Genomic DNA, 7,853 nt, shown 5'->3' on the forward strand with positions numbered 1-7,853 from the left:
CATAAAGAGCTTCCCAGACAAAAATAAGCTGAAGGAATTTATTACCACCAAGCCAGTATTACAGGAAATGTTGGAGGGACTTCAGGAATAAAAAGAACAAACTAATCAAAAACAGACTCACAAATATAGTGGACAATTTGGTGACAGACAGAGGGGAATGGGTTTGGGGTACTGGGAGAATGGGGTGAAGGGCTAAAGAAGTACAAATTAGTAGCTGATAGATGGTCACAGGGATGGGGAGCATGGCATAGGGACTGCAGTTAGCATTAATATGTTGGCTAGGTGGAGGGTCAGGGGAGGGAGGGAGCAATTAGGGGGGATCGTTTTATGAAATATATAGATGTCTAACCTATGTACTATATATGTGAAACTAAAATTTAAAAAATAAATTAATTATAACAAATAAAAAATAAGGAAAAAAAAGATTGCTGTCTAATCTTTACTTACATTCCACATCTGATCTTGTATGCTATCTACTTTATCAATTAGTGTCTTATTATATTAATTATGCTAGATTAAATTCCTGGTATAACTCCAACATCCCTGTAATGTGAGGGTCAGATGCTTACTCTCTCTCTTCAAATTGTTTTTGCCTTTTTCTATGCCTTGTGATTTTTTCTTAGTGGCCAGACATGAAGTACTGAGTAAAAGAAAGTACTATAAATAGATGTTTAATAATGTGGTGGTAAGGGAAGGGGTAGGAAGTATTGGGGGAAGGAAATATTCTATAATTCTATGATTAGGCCTCAATCTTTTATTGAATCTATGCCTCTGGGCTGTGAATTTCACTAGTCCTTCTCAGCCCCTCCTCTCTTCTCACTTAGATGACACAGGATGGTTAGAGTAACCTACAGCTGAGTATACATCTTCTCTCACAGAGGAGGCTAGAGTTGGGTATTTACTTTCTCTGAGTTCAGTTAGTCTCTAATAAAACCCAAGAGGTTAGGTTCTGGTTAACTACTTTCTCCTTAAGGCATACCTTGTTAAGAAAAACGCAGTTTTCCTGCACATTTCAAAATGGTTTCTTTTCTCCTTCCTACACCAGATGTGTGTGGGATTTTCTCTGATATTTACTTTGAGAAACTGATCAAGCTCCTGGAGGTAAAACTCACAAAATTTGGGGGCTCCTATGATTGAGTTCCCTTAGAGTTTTTAACACAGACTGGTCCACATCTAGCCTCCAGCAATTTATCACTTATAGTTCAGGTTTTCCTCCCCTAGCACTAGTTCTCATGGCAGTTTCTGTTTCTGCATATTATGAATCTTTATCCCTGCCTGTCTATCTTTAAATTTGGGGCACAGTAGTTTGCTCTGTGACCTTACCTCTCTTATACATCTAAGATTTGTTGATTTTTCAGTTTATTCAGCTTTTTGTTAGGATAGAATGGTGATTGCCACTTTTCTGCTTTTCTACTTTCATGCGGAATCATAAATCAGAAGATGAGTATCTTTTTCAGAAGAGAGACAGAGAGAGAGAGAGAAAGAGAGAGAGAAATCCATAATCAAATAAGTTTTACAAACTAACTCTACTTCCAATGGGAAATTACCAATGTTTATTAGCATGTTACTATCAATCTCTGAGATGCCCCAAGGCAAGTAATGATAAAGGGAACTTTATTCAATATAGTCATTCTCTTCACTGGTGCAAGAAAGAAAATGATGCCCCTATTGCTTTCAAGCCTCAATTTATCTGCTTCCCCATATATTCTACCCCAATTGCTTTTCTTTTTCCTTCCCTCTTGCATAAGTCCAAGTCTTGGTTCCTAGGTCAAGGCTTTACTATTTACACTATTATAATCTTTCACTATTCTAAAATTAGAGAAATAATATTTTTTGAGGACTAGACTATCACATGAATCTGTGCTAGCACATGAAAAATTATACATTACCTCTTAGTAGTCTTAAGAATCTTGTGGGTTAAATCTATTAGTCTCTTAAAGATAGAAGTCTAAGACTCCCCGAGTCTATGTTTTGCTCAGAATAACATAACAACAAAACAATTATTATTTATTAAGTGCTTATAAATTGGCAAAAATTATTTTAAGACTTCTATAGATATTATCCACATTAATCTACGTATCAGTCCTGTGAGATAGTGTAGTAATTTCCTATTGCTGGATTAGAAATTACCACAAATCAAAGATTGGTAAAGCTAGACTCTTTTCTCAAGGCTTTAGGGGAGAATCTACATGAAAGCTCATTCAGGTCAGGTTGAATTTAGTTCCTTGTGGTGTAGGACTGAGTTTCCTCTTTTCTTGTTGGCTTTTAGCTGCAGGCATTCTCATACTTCTTAGTATATAGTTTCCTCTGTCTTTAAAACCAGCAATGATCTATCACATTGCCCTCATGCCGAAAATTTCTTATTTCCTTTCCTGTCACCAGTTAGAGAAAACTCTAAATTTTAGGTCTTGTGTGATTAGATTTGGTCTGCCCAAATAATATCTCTTGTGCTATATAACTTAATACAGTTAAAGGAGTGACATCTCATCATAGAGGTTCTACCCAAGCTTAAAGTAAAGAAAATTTTATAATGAGAGTCATCAAAGGTCATTTCTAGAATTTGTCTAAAACAGATAGGTTATGTTATCATTGCCATTTTTCAGATAAGGAAACTAAGGCACAAGGCAAAGTCAAAACTTGAACACTTGTTTAAATAATATTTCATGTTCTTTCAATTAAATCATAACTTAATTTGGCTGTGTAAGTCTTACTTCTATAAATATTGACTTACATTCTCTTTCTGGAGCATCTGTGGGAGTGAACAACTCCTGTTACCTAGGCTAAATGTGTTAATTTTCTCCTTAACACCTTTTTGTTATTTCTAACACCAAGAGATAGAATCAACTCTCAGACCATGTTGCTTGTTAAATGAATTATAAGTATCCACAGGTCTTCCCGCTCTTCATTTTCCAAGGTGTCTCTGAACTGCTTGTAAAATAGACATGCTGCATTACTATGTCTATTTCCTACTGTATCTATTTTATAGAGTGAATTATTCTTTTTTTAATATCACCTGTTTTTTTGTTTGTTAGAAACATTTTATCTTCTGCATATTTAACAAAGGTGGGTATAAAAAAGGAAGAAGAAAATGTGAGTTAATGTTAGTTTAAACCAGATTGTAGAGATCACTATATATCTCAGGCAGCAGAGTCTCAATTCTATACAATATATTTTTGCCAATAACTCTTCTGAATTTTTTTAAAGCGTTCTTACTCAAAAACTCAATTTAATAAAATTTATTGTAGTTTAATTGATAAATACCTGCCAAAATCAATGTAGAATGCAAAATTAAAACAAGGCACACCTAATTGAGAGAAATTTATACTAATTAATGTGATATATGAACATATGCCATGTGCCAGCTTTGCATTTATTCTTCACATATATTTATAAACTATGCCTTAATTAAAAGACTGAATATTGTCTAACTGGCTAAAAGGATACTGAGTAAAACATTTAGGTCTTTCTCTCTCAGCCTTGGTTTTCTTGCCTATAATAAAAACTGGTTACAATACAGGAGATCCTCAAACTCTCCTATTTGTGGTCATAAATATGATAAATTCCAGGCAGAAATTTGACCAAAAATAAGAGTTAAGTAATATTGTGTTGAATAAATAACCAATATTTCAATTAAAAAATTATAAAATGATAATGAATGAAAAATATGTCATCTTCCAGTGCACACTATATAAAGAATTGTTATTTACAGTTTCTTTTGCTTTCAATTCCGGGAAAAATGGTAGTCATGTAAATAAGTTACTAAAAATTGGTAACTGCCATCCTTTCTCAACTCAATTCCTGGATCGATTTTGTTTAGACACACAGGATTTTTGTTTGTTTGTTTTAATATTAAATTAAATTTCTTTAAGGTAAAACATGTCGTTTGGATTTATATACTCTCCAACATGCCTAGCCTGTTCTGCTCATTTAAATAATCTATATGATCATACCATCAAGTATAGGATATGGTTTAAAACTAATGAAATGCTGGTTAGATATCAGCAAGGTTTTAATTTTCTTGATATTATAAGCATTGAAAAATTCTTTAAAGAAAATGACAGCGCTATTTTGTTGGGAGTATTTCAAATAAAGAGAGATTCTAAACTAAAAAATAGATTCCAGAAAGAAAATAATATTAAATGTTTTAAAGCTTGTGGTTTAAGATTTCTTTAATAAATAACATAATTCACTTTTATGTAAACAATCACAATGTGTTTCACGGGTAATTTCAAAACCTTCCACTTTACATAAGTGACAGCTCAACAAGTGATTTTGTTGGAGGCTGATACAATATAGTACTATTCATTATAAATTTGAGGAGACATGTTTAAAATAGAAGTGTTCAGTCCCCTGCAATTGTAATGTTAAGAACAAACATGATCTTTGATGTTATAAAATGCAAATTTATGTTCTGTTCATTCAGTTTCATGAACTGCTCTTGAAAATATTTTCCTTCATATTGTTTCTTTACTTCGAAATGGTTTGTGACCCACATGAAGTAATTATTACCATGGCAAATATCCAGATTACTAGATATTGGAAATTGAAACCTCATCTATGAGGAGAGCAGTCCTTGAAAACCTTTATTATTCACACTGGAATCAATGACATATTATTCAGCTACTGTAGTTTATAAAACCATTGGGTTTGTTCTGTTTCGAACAAAGAAACTCATTTTTTTCCTTCCTAGTTTCTTTTACTACAACAGAGTTTTTGTTAAGTTCATGTCAACACATTCTTTATAAATTCATTATAAAAACGAACAGAGACTCAGCTAAAGAATCAAAAGGGAGGACTTCAAATGGAATGAGATTCACAGGTGGTTTAGAAGGAAGAAGCCAGAATAGTCAGGTGTCAGCAAGGATCACTGATGATTCCTTTAGCTATGAGAAAATAAGACCCATTGGAGTTGTCCAAACCTTGTGAGTGATATTTACAATGTTTGAGTTTTATTTGAAACTCCAAAAAATGAATTACACAGAAAAATCAGCACAAATTGGTTTTGGTCGACAATATTTCTTTAGAGTTATTAAAACTTGAGTTTGAAGGCATATATATAATAAGAAAACTTTCTATGATTAACATGATGGTGATACAATTCAGAACACAGTGTGGGAAAAGTAAGCATATGAGTCCAAATGACATGTCCTTGACCGATATACTGTACTTTTTAAAAATATATATATTTCTGTTTTTAGCAAAGATGCAGTAATAAAGAATTTTCAGTAACTCTCAGTTATATAGTATCTACCTATGTGGATAAAATTACAAATGGATCTGCTAGATTGAAGTATAATGAAGTACTTATCTGTCTTCTGTTACTCTTGGGAAAGAACTATTCTGAAGCAATAAATAGATAACTGCCACATTAAAAAATCTTTAGCTAATTTAAATAATATTTAGAAAAAAATCAAATTATTTTCTATAATTTTACTGAAAGAAACAAATATCTATAAAATATTTAAGTCTGAAAAACATCTATTTTTATAAGTTTTTGTCTTTTAAATTTTTAACATATATGTCTTAGAGTATTATTAATTTTTATTTTTTTGGTCAACTATACTTCTCAGAAAGTCTTAATCTTAAATCATTTGTTAGCTTATTTTAATCTACTCGAATAACATATTTTTTTTTAAATACAGCGTATATAAAAATATTTTTTTTAATTTTCTAAAAATACTAAACCAGGAAGAGATAATATACTTCCTCAATAGAATACTTGTGATAAATATACACATGTAAATCTTAATCAGTATTTAAAATATCAACACCTTTAAGGACTTAATGAAGTATCAATTTTATTTTCTGCCCCAAAATATCAGCACTAAAAATATATGTTTCATTCATTTATTGTACATATTGTAAATTCAACATACATGATTTGAATGAATTCTGAATTTTACCATGTTATCAATGATATGTGTTGATAAATATGGACTGATGAGTATTTCAAAAGCGGTCTGTTTTAATTTCTTTAACTCTATAGATTTTTTTTCAGTTGAGTCTGAAACAATTTAAGACCTCATTTTAATATTCTCAATTTCTTGTACAAGGCTGTTATGATGTCAATGTGTTGTGGGCGAGAAGGAAAGGAGAAGAACTATCGTTTAGTCTAGTAGTTAACTAACAGCACCCTAACGAAATGGCTTGCTTTTCCCCAGACACCAACACAGACAAATGACTTTGTAACATAGCACAAATACTAATGTCAATCCTCCAAGACACATCATATGTCAAACTAAATCATAAGTACGAGCAGATCTACTTCAGTCACATTGAGTACATTACAGAACTAGAGGCACAACAATTCTGTTTAACAAATATATGCTGAGATCTTAGTAAGACAAATTAAGAGAATTGTGAATTGCTCGACACATGTTATGGACAGCTTTGGCTTCACTTAGGTGGGACAGAGAGTTCTGCCAAACGTCTTGTTCCTTTCCCATGGTTTCCAAGGAGATTATCTGGTTATAATTTCTAATATTTTCAAGGTATAGAATTTTCAGCTCTAGAGTTACTCATAATAATCTTTCTTCTCTACTTATTTTGTTTGAAAGTCTTGTGCTAATACCCTCACATCCTTATGTTCCACTTATTAAAGGTAGACCACTCACTAGATAAACCCCCAAAGATTGCTTTGTTTCCTGGATCTGCCTAAGGCCTCTGCCCTTGAGAATATTAAGAAAAATCTCCTATCCAAGATAATACAGTTACAATTCATATTTAGAGACAATTTCACAGGGTATCTTTAAAGAGAACAGATAGCTAAACACTTTTTCCTGAAATATTCATCTCGATTGCCTATTAAATTAAGGCTTAATGTCTCAATTTTGTTTTTAAGTATCTTGTTTCTCAACATTCTTCCTGCTCCTGTCAAATTCTTTACAATACCTAGAATAGACATTTTATTCTCTGAACCTCTGTCTATTCCATTTTATTGCTCCATCTAAATTTTTTTCCTACCCCTATGACTTCCGAAATCTAGATAGCTACATTCATGAAAGTTGAATTAACTACTATATTTTATGCCAAACCACTCTTATCTTTGATGAGTGGCCTTTGGCTCTAAGTTACATTGATCTTGTTATCTCATCTCTACTTTTCAGAGTCTAAAATGCAGCTCTGATCATGTTCTCCTCCTTGACATACTTTATAAGGTTTTATATTAACTTGCTTTTGTCTATTTTTGTAAATTGCACCCATGCTTTCACACTAATTTGTGACAATGAAATTAATAGACATAAATTAAATATATGTGTGTATGTGTATGTGTGTGAGTGTGTACTTCAGAAAACAAGCACAATGAAGAAAGTTAATATAGAATGACACAAGGAGTAACTGAGTGGATACTTTATATGGAATCATCATAGCTGACCCCTTCAGTGAGTAGGTTCTCAGATGTCTCCTGATGATCCGCACCTCTTGGCCGTCATACTTTTATAAATACCACTCCTTGAAAATGGGCTGGACTTATGTGACTCCCTTGTAGAAAAGAATGCAGTAAAAGTAATGAGATATCACCTCTAAGATTAGGTTATAAAAAGGTTGTAGCTCTGTCTTAGACTCATTCTCTCTAGAGGATGCATGTGGAAACTAATGTCTTTGGTCAACAACCTGTGAATACCTGACAACTGACAACAGTCACATGAGTGAGCTTGTAAGAGGATCCTCCTCTAGTCAAATACTGAGATCACAGCAGTCCTGGATGACAGCTTGATTGCAGCCTATTAGAGACACTAAGCCAGAGTCACCCAGTCAGATGCACCTGGATTGTTAATCCACAGAAATTAGAGATGATAATTTTTGTTGTTGCTGTTCTATAACATTATTTTTTTTGAATATTTGTTATACTT

The sequence above is a fragment of the Pteropus alecto genome, unplaced genomic scaffold, assembly GCF_000325575.1.
Source record: "Pteropus alecto unplaced genomic scaffold, ASM32557v1 scaffold25, whole genome shotgun sequence".
In the NCBI taxonomy this organism is placed as follows: domain Eukaryota; kingdom Metazoa; phylum Chordata; class Mammalia; order Chiroptera; family Pteropodidae; genus Pteropus; species Pteropus alecto.